The sequence below is a fragment of the Hemitrygon akajei genome, chromosome 7, assembly GCF_048418815.1.
Source record: "Hemitrygon akajei chromosome 7, sHemAka1.3, whole genome shotgun sequence".
Classification (NCBI taxonomy): Eukaryota; Metazoa; Chordata; class Chondrichthyes; order Myliobatiformes; family Dasyatidae; genus Hemitrygon; species Hemitrygon akajei.
The window spans coordinates 2,491,242-2,506,321 of record NC_133130.1 but is presented as its reverse complement, the minus strand read 5'-3'; the positions used below and the strand labels follow the sequence as shown (position 1 = coordinate 2,506,321).

At 50.4% G+C, this 15,080-nt stretch overlaps 1 protein-coding gene across 3 annotated transcripts in view; it reads right to left on the bottom strand.

The window, feature by feature from the left end:
- Positions 1-545: 545 nt before the first annotated feature.
- Positions 546-15,080, bottom strand: part of paqr8 (progestin and adipoQ receptor family member VIII) — a 33,196-nt gene continuing 18,661 nt past the window's right edge. For 2 of the 3 annotated variants that reach the window (XM_073050297.1, XM_073050298.1), the window contains exon 3: positions 546-2,117. The gene's annotated coding sequence lies outside the window, so the exon portion shown is untranslated. The remainder of the gene's footprint in view (positions 2,118-15,080) is intronic. The other variant, XM_073050299.1, reaches the window with a different exon arrangement.

Genomic DNA, 15,080 nt, shown 5'->3' with positions numbered 1-15,080 from the left:
GTTAAAGTTTCTGAGAGAAATGAGGGAAGTACAAGTCAGATATATTCCAAATAAGAAGAAATTTTCAAATAGAAGGACACTACCGTGGCTGACGTGTGAAGTCAGAGCCAAAGTAAAAGCAAAAGAGAGGGCATATAAGGAAGCCAGAGCTAGTGGGAAGATAAAGGATTGGGAAACTTTTAAAAACTTTCAGAAGAAACTAAGAATTTCATTAGGAAAGAAAAGATGAATTATGAGAGGAAGCTGGCAACTAATATCAGAGAAGATACTAAAAGCTCTTTGAAGTATATAAAGGGTAAAAGAGAGTTGAGGGTAGATATAGGACCAATAGAAAATGACACTGGAGATATTGTAATGAGAGACGCAGAGATGGCAGAGGAACTGAATGAGTATTTTGTATCAGTCTTCACAGTGGAAGACGTCTGCAGTATACCGGACATTCAAGAGTGTCAGGGAAGTGAGGTTTGTGCAGTGAAAATTACGACTGAGACGGTGCTCAGGAAGCTTAATGGACTGAGAGTGGATCAATCTTCTGGACCTGATGAAATTCAGATTCAGATTCAGTTTATTGTCATTTAGAAACCACAAATGCAATGCAGTTAAAAAATGAGACAACGTTCCCCCAGAATGATATCACAAAAGCACATGACAAAACAGACACCAGAAAATCCACATAACGTTTGGCAATCCCCAATCCAGAGTCCAGAGGGGCTGCTGTGTATTAATATCGCACTACCATCATATTGCTTTCCCCGGAAAGGAGCTCCAAACCCACCAGACAGAACAAGACCAAAAACTAAAGCTACAAGACCTGCACAAAATCACATAGTTACAACATATAGTTACAACAGTGCAAACAATAGCATAATTGATAAAAAAAAAAAGACCATGGGCACAGTAAAAATAGTTCAAAGATGTTAAAAGTCTCTAAGTTCAAAAGAAACCACCACACAGTTTCCACAAGTCCTCAGGGTCCCGATAGACTTGTCATCTCACGCCAGTGGCAGAAGGGAATACCCCCGCTATGGACTCCAACGGTGCCGCCCAACTCAGCCTTGCAGACGTAGCACACAGTGAAAGCTCCATCGAACCCAGCCTCGCAGACGCAGCACACACTGAAAGCAACCTGACCGCAGTGGACTCCGAGTCCACCGAACCTCCGAGCCGACGACCATCCCCTCCGACACAGCTTCTCCGAGAACCATCCTCTGCCGAGCGTATTAAGACGGCCCCACCAATGGCCATTAGCAATGCGACACCAAGGACTGGGGGCCTGTTCTTCCCAGCAGAGTCCCGGACCTCACAGCAGCAGCAGCAACGAAAAAGGTCTTCCTGGAGATTTCCCGATGTTCCTCCATGCTCCCACGTCCGTTTTCAATCAATTATGATTGCGCATGGCACCCCACTTCACAAATAACAGATACTTCGGAGTGGCCGCTGCAAGCTGCGTCGTGCTGCCATCTTGGATTCTACCCTTGGGTTCTGAAGGAAGTAGCTGAAGAGATTGTGGAGGAATTAACAATGATCTTTCAAGAAGCGACAGATTCTGGCATTGTACCAGATGACTGGAAAATTGCAAAAGTTACTCTGCTATTTACGAAGGGTGGAAGGCAGCAGAAAGGAAACTATAGACCTGTTAGCCTGACTTCAGTGGTTGGGAAGTTGTTGGAATCGATTGTTAGTGATGAGATTACGAAGTATCTGGAGGCAAATGACAAGATAGGCTAAAGCCATAATGGTTTCCTGGAAGAAAAATCCAGCCTGACAAACCTACTGCAATTTTTTGAGGAAATTACAAGCAGGGTAGACAAAGGAGATGTAGTAGATGTGGTGTACTTGGATTTTAAGAAGGTCTTTGACAAGGTGCCGCACATGAGGCTGCTTAATCAGATAAGATGTGTGGAGCATTAGCTGATCAGCAGAGAGTGGGGATAAACAGATCCTATTCTGGCTGGCTGCTGGTTACCAGTGGAGTTCCACAGGGGTCGATGTTGGTACCGCTGCTTTTTAGGATGTAAGTCAATGATTTCGACTATGGAATTAATGGATTTGTGGCTAAATTTGCTGATGATACAAAGATAGGTGGAGGCGCGGGTAGTGTTGAGGAAACAGCGATCCTGCAGAGAGAATCAGATAGTTTAGGGGAATGGGCAAAGAAGTGGCAAATGAAATACAATCTTGGAAAGTGTACGGTCATGCACTTTGGTGGAAGGAATAAACAGGCAGACAATTATTTAGATGGGGAGAGATTTTAAAATCCAGAGATGCAAAGAGATTTAGAAGTCCTTGTGCAGGATACTCTAAGGGTTAACCTCCAGTTTGAGTCGGTGGTGATGAAGGCAAATGCAATGTTGGCATTCATCTCTAGAGGTATAGAACATAAGAGCACGGACGTGATGTTGAGGCTCTATAAGTCACTTGTGTGACCTCACTTGGAGTATTGTGTGCAGTTTTGGGCTCCTCATTTTAGAAAGGATATAGTGACATTGGAGAGGGTTCAGAGAAAATTCACGAGGATGATTCCAGGAATGAAAGGAATACTGTATGAGGAATGTCTGGCAGTTCCTGGGCTGTATTCCCTGGAGTTCAGGAGAATGAGGGGGTATATCATAGAAGCATTCCGAATGTTCAAAGGCCTGAACAGATTAGATATGGCAAAGTTATTTCACATGGTAGGGGAGTCTAGGACAAGAGGCACAACTTCAGAATTGAAGGACGTCTATTTAGAACAGAGATGTGGAGAAATTACTTTAGCCAGAGGGTGGAAAATCTGTGGAATTTTTTGCCACAAGCAGCTGTGGAGGTCAAGTCGTTGAGTGCAGTTAAGGCAGAGATACAAACGTTTGTAGATAGGTTCTTGATTAGCCAGAGCACCAAAGGGTATGGGGATGAGTGGAAGAACTGGATCAGTCCATGACTGAATAGCAGAGCAGACTCGATGGGCTGAATGGCCTACTTCTGATCCTATATCTTATGGTTTTTCAAGTACTGTATGTTAAAAGAGAAATGAGAGTGGATATAGGACCGCTAGAAAATGAGTCAGGAGAAATAATAACGTGGGACAAAGAGATGGCTGCTGAACTAAATGAGTATTTTGCATCAGTCTTCACTGTGGAGGACGCTAGCAGTATGCCTGATGTTGTAGTGTGTGAAGGAAGAGAAGTGGGTGCAGTTATTGTTACAAGAGAGAAGGTGCTCAAAAAGCTGAAAGATCTAAAAGTACATAAGTCACCCGGACCAGATGAACTGCACCCTAGGGTTCTGAAAGAGGTAGCATTAGAGATTGTGGTGGCATTAGGAATGATCTTTCAAAGATCATTAAATTGCAAATGTTACTCCACTATTTCAGAAAGGAGGAAGGCAGCAGAAAGGAAATTATAGACCAGTTAGCCTGACCTTAGCGGTTGGGAAGATGTTAGAGTCAATTATTAAGGATGAGGTGATGAGTACTTTGTGACACAGGACAAGATAGTACAAAGTCAGCATGGTTTCCTTCAGGGAAAATCCTGCCTGATGAACCTGTTGGAATTCTTTGAGATTACAAGTAGGATAAATAAAGGGGATGTAGTAGATGTATATACAGACTTTCAGAAGGCCTTTGATAAGGTATCGCACATGAGGCTGCTTACCAATTTAAGAGTCCATGGTATTACAGCAAAGTTACCAACATGGCTGATTGGTAGGAGGCAGAGAGTGGGACTAAAATAATCCTTTTCTGGGGTTGGCTGCCAGTGACTAGTGGTGTTCTGCAGGGTTGGTGTTGGGACCACTTCTTTTTATGCTGTATATCAATGATTTAGATGATGGAATAGATGGCTTTGCTGTCAAGTTTGCAGATGATATGAAGATTGGTGGAGGGGCAGGAAGTGTTGAGGAAACAGGTAGGATGCAAAAGGACTTAGACAGATTTGGTGAACGGGCAAGAAAGTGGCAAATGAAATACAATGTTGGAAAATGCACAGTCATGCACTTTGGTAGTAGAAATAAATGTGCAGACTATTTTCTAAAGGGCAGAAAATACAGGAATCTGAGATGCAGAGGGACCTGAGAGTCCTTGTGCAGAACACCCTGAAGGTTAACTTGCAAGTTGAGTCAGTGGTGAGGAAGGCAAATGCCACGTTAGCATTAATTTCAAGAGGTCTAGAATACAAGAGCAAAGATGTGATGCTGAAGCTTTATAAGGCACTGGTGAGACCTCACCTTGAGTACTGTGAACAGTTTTGTGCTCCTTATATAAGAAAGGATGTGCTGGCATTGGAGAGGGTTCAGAGGAGATCACAAGGATGACTCTGGGAATGAAAGGGTTATCATACAAGGAACGTTTGATGGCTCTGGGTCTGTACTCGCTGGAATTCAGAAGGATGAGGTGGAATCTCATTGAAACCTTTCAAATGTTGAAAGGCCAAGACAGAGTAGATGTGGAAAGGATGTTTCCCATGGTGGGAGAGCCTAGGACAAGAGGGCACAGCCTCAGGATAGAGGGGCGCCCTTTCAAAACATATGAGAAATTGCTTTAGCCAAAGGGTGGTGAATTTGTGGAATTTGTTGCCACATGCAGTTGTGGAGGCCAAGCCGTTGGCTGTATTTAAGGCAGAGATTGCTAGGTTCTTGAATGACATGGACATGTTTACGTGGAGAAGGCCAGGAACTGGGGCTGAGAAGGAGATACAAATAAAGGATAGCTATGATTGAGTGGCAGAGCAGACTCGATGGGCCAAATGGCCTAATTCTGCTCCTATGTCTTGTGGTCATATGGAATCAGCCTTTCCAGCTGTGCCACCTAGTAGTCCCCTGATTTAATCAATCCTAGCCTATCCCAGGGCAATTTACATCGACCAATTCACATACCAACCCTGTATGTCTTTGGACTGTGGGAGGAAACCAGAGCACCCAGAGGAAACCCACGCGGTCACGGGTACAACCTTTTACAGGCAGCAGCAGGAACTGAACTCAGGTCACCAGTACAGTAAAGCATTGTGCTAACCACTACGCTACCATACTGCCAATAGAGAACACCCCCTCCACATCCACTGTATCGAGGCGTTTCAATGTGTTGCAATGAGACACCATCCCCTGCCATTCTCCTAAACTCCAGCGAGTACAGGCCCAGAGCTGTTCAACACTCCCATGTTACCCCTTTCATTCCCAGAATCATTCTTATGACCCTCCTGGGAACCCACTCACCGTGGTGCCAGTGCATCTTTTCTTTGATAAGGGGCCCAAGCTGTTCACAATACTCCAAGTGCAGTCTGACCAATGCCCTATAAAGCCTCAGCATTACTAGACTATTCCAGTCCTCTCAAAGGAATACCACTGATTTATCGTTGGCTGTGCTGTACACCTGTCCCTTGCGCTGTTGCCAAACAGGTCAGGTGATAACAAATTTACTCTGGGCTTTGAGGAGACAGGCATGGATGTTTGTGAGATCAGGGGGTGTGGAGCATGTTGGTCTTAAGGAGGAGGAGGGGCAAGGTGTTTTGAAAAACATCACAATAGGTAAGTCTCCAGGGTGTGCTGAGATGAGAGAACAGCGTTCAAAAACACAGGAAATTCTGCAGATGCTGGAAATCCAGAGGAACACACACAAAGTGCTGGAGGAACGCAGCAGGACAGGCAACATCTATGGAGGGGAGTGAACAGACAACCTTTTGGGGCATAGGCTAAGGGTGAAAGATTAAATATTTGAGGTTTAAAGATGAAGTATTTAAGGGGAACATGAGGGGTAACCTCCACCTGGAGGGTGGTGAGAGTGGAATCAGCTGATGTGTGAGTGGTGCATCTGGGTTTGATAGTAACACTCACGAGAGGCTTGGATGGGAGGGTATGGAGGGCTATGGTCCGAGTGCAGGTTAATGAGGTTCAACATGGACTAGGTGGGCTGAAAGGCCTGTTTCTGTGCTATACAGCTCTCAAAGGAAGGTGGAGAAAGGCAGAATGGGAAGGACGACAACTACAAGGTAAGATCAGCTGACGGGGAGGAGGTATGAAGTAAGAAGCTGGGAGGGGAATGGCGGAAAAGGCAAAGGGCTGAAGAAGTTGAGATCTGATCGAGGGGAGTGGAGCATAGTATCTTTAGCTTTTAGGGGAAATGAAAGAATAAAATATAATTGCAGGAAATGAACCAAATGGGAGAACAGACATGAAGGGCCGAATGACCTACTAATTCTATTTTATTTGCTAGACTGTAAGGTATAGGGCCAGAGTTAGGCCATTTGGCCCATCAGTTGCTCTGATGTTCGGTGCTGTTACATGTGCCTTTTGCTCCCCGGTCAATCAGGTGTGAATATTTTTGAGACTCCAGATCAAAACTGGCCCAAAGACAGACAATGTCTGGGACAGCTCCTGAATTTCCAAGCTCAGCACAGACTCACTGACTCTGTCCCATGGCTCACAGCACATTCCTCAGGTGTGCCCCTCTCCCAATACATCGCTTCTCATACATGGCCAGCTCCGAAAGCAGAATCTCTTCCTTTACCCCAGGGGCTGTTCACCATGTCACCAACTCTCACCCCCATCACAAACTCTCCTCATTCACCAAATCCCACACCCTCACAGCCCATGAACAGTCTCTCCCATCACAATCTGTCTGCCTACACATCAAAACCCCTCTCATATCTCACACATACTCCCCCCACCCACTGAGTCCCCTCCCACTGCACATAGACACTTTCCCCACCCACTGCCCACAGACACTCTCCCCACCCACTGAATCCCCTCCCACTGCCCATAGACACTCTCCCCACCCACTGCCCATAGACACTCTCCCCATCACTGACTCTCCCCACCCACTGAATCCCCCCCACAGCCCACAGACACTCTCCCCACCCACTGAGTCCCCTCCCACTGCCCATAGACACCCTCCCCCATCACTGACTCTCCCCACCCACTGAATCCCCTCCCACAGCCCATAGACACTCTCCCCATCACTGACTCTCCCCACCCACTGAATCCCCCCACAGCCCACAGACACCCTCCCCATCACTGACTCTCCCCACCCACTGAATCCCCTCCCACAGCCCATAGACACTCTCCCCATCACTGACTCTCCCCACCCACTGAATCCCCCCAACAGCCCACAGACACTCTCCCCACCCACTGAGTCCCCTCCCACTGCACATAGACACTTTCCCCACCCACTGCCCACAGACACTCTCCCCACCCACTGAATCCCCTCCCACTGCCCATAGACACCCTCCCCATCACTGACTCTCCCCACCCACTGAATCCCCCCCACAGCCCATAGACACTCTCCCCATCACTGACTCTCCCCACCCACTGAATCCCCCCCACAGCCCATAGACACACTCCCCCATCACTGACTCTCCCCACCCACTGAATCCCCCCCACAGCCCATAGACACTCTCCCCCATCACTGACTCTCCCACCCACTGAATCCCCCCCACAGCCCATAGACACCCTCCCCACCCACTGAATCCCCCCCACAGCCCATAGACACTCTCCCCCATCACTGACTCTCCCCACCCACTGAATCCCCCCCACAGCCCATAGACACCCTCCCCACCCACTGAATCCCCCCCACAGCCCATAGACACTCTCCCCCATCACTGACTCTCCCACCCACTGAATCCCCCCCACAGCCCATAGACACCCTCCCCACCCACTGAATCCCCCCCACAGCCCATAGACACTCTCCCCATCACTGACTCTCCCCACCCACTGAATCCCCCCCACAGCCCATAGACACTCTCCCCCATCACTGACTCTCCCCACCCACTGAATCCCCCCCACAGCCCATAGACACCCTCCCCATCACTGACTCTCCCCACCCACTGAATCCCCCCCACAGCCCATAGACACTCTCCCCCATCACTGACTCTCCCCACCCACTGAATCCCCCCACAGCCCACAGACACTCTCCCCACCCACTGAATCCCCTCCCACAGCCCGTAGACACTCTCCCCATCACTGACTCTCTCCACCCACTGAATCCCCCCCACAGCCCACAGACACTCTCCCCATCACTGACTTTCCCCACCCACTGCATCCCACCCACAGCCCATAGACACCCTCCCCATCACTGACTCTCCCCACCCACTGCATCCCCCCACAGCCCATAGACACTATCCCCACCCACAGCCCATAGACACTCTCCCCATCACTGACTTTCCCCACCCACTGCATCCCACCCACAGCCCATAGACACTCTCCCCATCACTGACTTTCCCCACCCACTGCATCCCACCCACAGCCCATAGACACTCCCCATCACTGACTCTCCCCACCCACTGCATCCCACCCACAGCCCATAGACACTCTCCCCATCACTGACTCTCCCCACCCACTGAATCCCCTCCCACAGCCCATAGACACTCTCCCCATCACTGACTCTCCCCACCCACTGAATCCCCTCCCACAGCCCATAGACACCCTCCCCATCACTGACTCTCCCCACCCACTGCATCCCCCCACAGCCCATAGACACTATCCCCACCCACAGCCCATAGACACTCTCCCCATCACTGACTCTCTCCACCCACTGAATCCTCCCCACAGCCCATAGACACCCTCCCCCATCACTGACTCTCCCCACCCACTGAATCCCCCCACAGCCCATAGACACTCTCCCCATCACTGACTCTCCCCACCCACTGAATCCCCCCACAGCCCATAGACACTCTCCCCCATCACTGACTCTCCCACCCACTGAATCCCCCCACAGCCCATAGACACTCTCCCCATCACTGACTCTCCCCACCCACTGAATCCCCCCACAGCCCATAGACACCCTCCCCACCCACTGAATCCCCCCCACAGCCCATAGACACCCTCCCCCATCACTGACTCTCCCACCCACAGCCCATAGACACACTCCCCCATCACTGACTCTCCCCACCCACTGAATCCCACCCACAGCCCATAGACACACTCCCCATCACTGACTCTCCCCACCCACTGAATCCCCCCCACAGCCCATAGACACCCTCCCCATCACTGACTCTCCCCACCCATTGAATCCCCTCCCACAGCCCATAGACACACTCCCCATCACTGACTCTCCCCACCCATTGAATCCCCTCCCACAGCCCATAGACACTCTCCCCATCACTGACTCTCCCCACCCACTGAATCCCCCCCACAACCCATAGACACCCTCCCCATCACTGACACTCCCCATCACTGAATCCCCCCCACAGCCCATAGACACCCTCCCCATCACTGACTCTCCCCACCCACTGAATCCCCCCCACAGCCCATAGACACTCTCCCCATCACTGACTCTCCCCACCCACTGAATCCCCCCCACAGCCCATAGACACCCTCCCCATCACTGACTCTCCCCACCCACTGAATCCCCCCCACAGCCCATAGACACTCTCCCCATCACTGACTCTCCCCACCCACTGAATCCCCCCCACATCCCACAGACTCCCTATCCACAGACTATCCACCCCACCAAATCCCCTCCCACAGCCCACAGACCCTCTCCCCATCACCAACTCCCCCTAACCACTGAAACTCTTCCCTCAGCCCATGGACTCTCCACCCACCCCCCCCCCCCCCCACTAAACCTCCTGCCACAGCCCACCCGTCAGTCCCCACTGCCTGTGCACAGAAACTCCTCCCAGAGCCCATGGGCTCACCTTGTCACTGGCAAACTCCAAACATTACCTCTCCCTCCATCACAATTTAATCTCTATAACCCTCAACATTCTTCCCATACACGTATATATCCTTCAGCTCCATAGAAAATCCTACAAAAAGTAGTGGATACGGCCCAGTCCATCACAGGGAAAGCCCTCCCCACCATTCAGCAATCTGCACTAGGTTCTGTCACAGGAAAGCAACAGGGACGCCCAACACCCAGGCCAGTGTTTCTCCTCACTGCTGCCATCAGGAGCCTCAGGATCCACAGCTCCAGGTTCAGCAACAGTTATCACCCCTCAACCATCAGGCTCTTGAACCAAATGGGATAACTTCAGTCACCCCATCACTGAAATGTTCCCACAACCCATGGACTCATTTTCAAGGACTCTTCTCATGTTCTCCATATTTATTATTATTGTTATTTCTTTTTTTCCCTTTTTGTATTTGCCTGTTTGTGGTTTCTTTGTCCTGGTGGTGTGGTTTTTCATTGATTTTCTTACTGTGAATGCCCACAGGAAAATGAATCTCAGAGCTGTACATGATGACATGTATGTACTTTGATATTATATTTACTTTGCATTTTGATTCTCCGTGGAAATCCCAGTGACACAAACGGACCAATACCGTTCTTCCTCTGTTTGTGTTGTGTGAAAGAGTTCCCTAGGAGGCTGGAACCTGCACTCCAATAACTCAACCAACAGTGAAACAAAGAATTTCAGACTGATGTTTCTGTCAGCAGTGTCCCCTGACTTCACCTACCCCACCCACAAACTGCTCAAGGTGTAGTCGGCCATGTTGTAGACCTGTCCCTTGCACTGTATTTGACAGAGAATTCCCCAAACCAACAGGTCCGGTGAAGATATCACTGAATTTTAACTACAATTGAGAAATGGATCAGTTCACCTTTCCATGTACATTAACTTGTAAATTGATTTCAGAACATTAATCTATTATAATTAGTATTGTTAAATGCAAAATTCTCTCCACACTGTCCTATCACCCGCTTCTAGGGCAGGGACCAAAAGGGTTGGATACAGAGCAAATCTCAATCTACATACTCCCATCACACAATCCCAGGATGAGACACAGAGTGAAGCTCCCTCTGACCCATCCCATCACACACTCCTGGGTTCAGACACAGAGTGAAGCTCCCTCTGACCCATCCCATCACACACTCCTGGGTTCAGACACAGAGTGAAGCTCCCTCTGACCCATCCCATCACACACTCCTGGGTTCAGACACAGAGTGAAGCTCCCTCTGACCCATCACATCACACACTCCTGGGTTCAGACACAGAGTGAAGCTCCCTCTGACCCATCCCGTCACACACTCCTGGGTTCAAACACAGAGTGAAGTTCCCTCTGACCCATCCCGTCACACACTCCCAGGGTGAGACACAGAGTGAAGCTCCCTCTGACCCATCCCGTCACACACTCCTGGGTTCAGACACAGAGTGAAGTTCCCTCTGACCCATCCCATCACACACTCCTGGGTTCAGACACAGAGTGAAGCTCCCTCTGACCCATCCCATCACACACTCCTGGGTTCAGACACAGAGTGAAGCTCCCTCTGACCCATCACATCACACACTCCTGGGTTCAGACACAGAGTGAAGCTCCCTCTGACCCATCCCGTCACACACTCCTGGGTTCAAACACAGAGTGAAGTTCCCTCTGACCCATCCCGTCACACACTCCCAGGGTGAGACACAGAGTGAAGCTCCCTCTGACCCATCCCGTCACACACTCCTGGGTTCAGACACAGAGTGAAGTTCCCTCTGACCCATCCCGTCACACACTCCTGGGTTCAGACACAGAGTGAAGCTCCCCCTGACCCATCCCATCACACACTCCTGGGTTCAAACACAGAGTGAAGCTCCCCCTGACCCATCCCATCACACACTCCTGAGTTCAGACACAGAGTGAAGCTCCCTCTGACCCATCCCATCACACAATCCCAGGGTGAGACACAGAGTGAAGCTCCCTCTGACCCATCACATCACACACTCCTGGGTTCAGACACAGAGTGAAGCTCCCTCTGACCCATCCCGTCACACACTCCTGGGTTCAGACACAGAGTGAAGCTCCCTCTGACCCATCCCATCACACACTCCTGGGTTCAGACACAGAGTGAAGCTCCCTCTGACCCATCCCATCACACACTCCTGGGTTCAGACACAGAATGAAGCTCCCTCTGACCCATCCCATCACACACTCCTGGGTTCAAACACAGAGTGAAGCTCCCTCTGACCCATCCCATCACACAATCCCAGGGTGAGACACAGAGTGAAGCTCCCTCTGACCCATCCCATCACACACTCCTGGGTTCAAACACAGAGTGAAGCTCCCCCTGACCCATCCCATCACACACTCCTGGGTTCAAACACAGAGTGAAGCTCCCCCTGACCCATCCCATCACACACTCCTGAGTTCAGACACAGAGTGAAGCTCCCTCTGACCCATCCCATCACACAATCCCAGGGTGAGACACAGAGTGAAGCTCCCTCTGACCCATCCCATCACACACTCCTGGGTTCAGACACAGAGTGAAGCTCCCTCTGACCCATCCCATCACACACTCCTGGGTTCAGACACAGAGTGAAGCTCCCTCTGACCCATCCCGTCACACACTCCTGGGTTCAGACACAGAGTGAAGCTCCCTCTGACCCATCCCGTCACACACTCCTGGGTTCAGACACAGAGTGAAGCTCCCTCTGACCCATCCCGTCACACACTCCTGGGTTCAGACACAGAGTGAAGCTCCCTCTGACCCATCCCGTCACACACTCCTGGGTTCAGACACAGAGTGAAGCTCCCTCTGACCCATCCCGTCACACACTCCTGGGTTCAGACACAGAGTGAAGCACCCTCTGACCCATCCCGTCACACACTCCTGGGTTCAGACACAGAGTGAAGCTCCCTCTGACCCATCCCGTCACACACTCCTGGGTTCAGACACAGAGTGAAGCTCCCTCTGACCCATCCCATCACACACTCCTGGGTTCAAACACAGAGTGAAGCTCCCTCTGACCCATCCCATCACACACTCCTGGGTTCAGACACAGAGTGAAGCTCCCTCTGACCCATCCCATCACACACTCCTGGGTTCAGACACAGAGTGAAGCTCCCTCTGACCCATCCCGTCACACACTCCTGGGTTCAGACACAGAGTGAAGTTCCCTCTGACCCATCCCATCACACACTCCTGGGTTCAGACACAGAGTGAAGTTCCCTCTGACCCATCCCATCACACACTCCTGGGTTCAAACACAGAGTGATGCTCCCTCTGAACCATCCCATCACACACTCCTGGGTTCAGACACAGAGTGAAGCTCCCTCTGACCCATCCCATCACACACTCCTGGGTTCAAACACAGAGTGAAGCTCCCTCTGACCCATCCCATCACACACTCCTGGGTTCAGACACAGAGTGAAACTCCCTCTGACCCATCCCGTCAAACACTCCTGGGTTCAAACATAGTGTGAAGCTCCCTCTGACCCATCCCATCACACACTCCTGGGTTCAAACACAGAGTGAAGCTCCCTCTGACCCATCCCATCACACAATCCCAGGGTGAGACACAGAGTGAAGCTCCCTCTGACCCATCCCATCACACACTCCTGGGTTCAGACACAGAGTGAAGCTCCCTCTGACCCATCCCATCACACACTCCTGGGTTCAAACACAGAGTGAAGCTCCCTCTGACCCATCCCATCATACACTCCTGGGTTCAAACACAGAGTGAAGCTCCCTCTGACCCATCCCGTCACACACTCCTGGGTTCAGACACACTGAATCTTCCTCTACACTGTCCCTTCACACAGTCTCAGGGTCAGGCACAGAGTGAATCTTCCTCTACACTGTCCCATCACAGACTTTCAGGATAGAGTCAGCATGCATAACTAACAGAAGTCATTCTACACACTGGTGCCCAACCTTTTTTCTGCCATGGACCAAAACCATTAATCAACAGGTGCATGGACACCAGGTTGGGAACAGCAGCTCTACACACTCCTATCACGCTATTTGCATGTGGGCTACAGTCAGAGAAAGCTCCTCCTACACTGTCGAAACGCATACTACCAAGGCAGAAGCAGCCCCTAGTGTATGGGTGAGTGGTTGATTCCCTGGGTTGGGGGGTGGGAGCTGTTGAAATGGAGGAGTTGCTGGGCAACGTGGTTCATTGAGCCGAATGAGCCGGTTCTATGCTATCTATCTACATAAATAAATTCTTAGCTCCTGATGAGAGGTCTGTGCAGAGAAAGTCAACACTCTGCTCTGGTCCACTGTCACCCGATGAAAAGCTTTTAAAAGCTCCCTTCGGTTTGTCTCAGAGGCACCACCTTGCTGCTGGACCTTTGAACGAGCTATTTTGTGCGCTGACCTCACCGTTCATCAGCCACCATTCTACCCTTTGGCCTATTCGCCCATCTTCTCAGCCAAGCCTAGTCGCACGACAATTTACCTACTTACCAGTACGTCTTTGGACTGTGGGAGGAAACCCACAGGGTCACGGGGTGAACATACACACTCCTGACAGATCACATCGGAATTGAACTTTGAACTCCAACGCCAAGAATCACACTGAACACTACACTACCACAGCTCGACTCCACTTAGCCAGATCCCGAGGGGGACCGGCCCAGATGGTGTTGAGGACTTGCTTCATACAACAATGGGACAGATATATCTCACATTGGCTGAACAATTTGAGCAGACGAACAGTCTCCTTGACAACTTTGTGTTCAAAACAAGTAGAAAGGAAATCACCCGTGTGCAGGACACAGTCTACCTGCAGTAATGACCTGAAACAGATTCCAGCACCTCCTCTGGCAGCGTGTTCCAGATATCATCTAACAGCCTCTTTGCATCACCAACCTCTCACCGTAAAGCCATGCTCACCTGGCCTGACATACATCAGGTCATTCCCTCAGCCTCGTTTTCACCAAGTGAGTCAAGCCCAGTCTAATCGATGTCAACCCTTAACTGAAGCCTTCTAAACCAAACAGCTCCGGAGAGACCCTCTGTGCCTCCTCCAGCCCGTCCCATGAAGGCAAATGTGTTCCACGCCATCTTCACCACCCAAGAGTCATACAAATCGACAGCACTGAAACAGGCCACTCAGCCCATCTAGTCCATGTGGAACTAGTATTCTGCCTAATCCCATCGAGCTGCACCTGGATCACAGCCAAACACACCTTAAGTCAACCTGCATCCACCATGTCCGGCTGGCAGCTTGTAGAGGTAAGCCTCACCGAGATCTTATCCAATTTCAATATAACATCCCAACTTTTTCAATCTTATTCACATCCTTCCTGGCAGCCTCTGCTGCTACTTTCCAAGGAGCTTATGGACTGGGCCCCGTTCCAGTCACTGGGTAAGTCCTATCCTTATTTGACTTGCTGGGAAAAAACTCTCCTGCCCTTACTGGGACTGAACTCCATTGACCAACTTTCCATCTAATCCACATCCT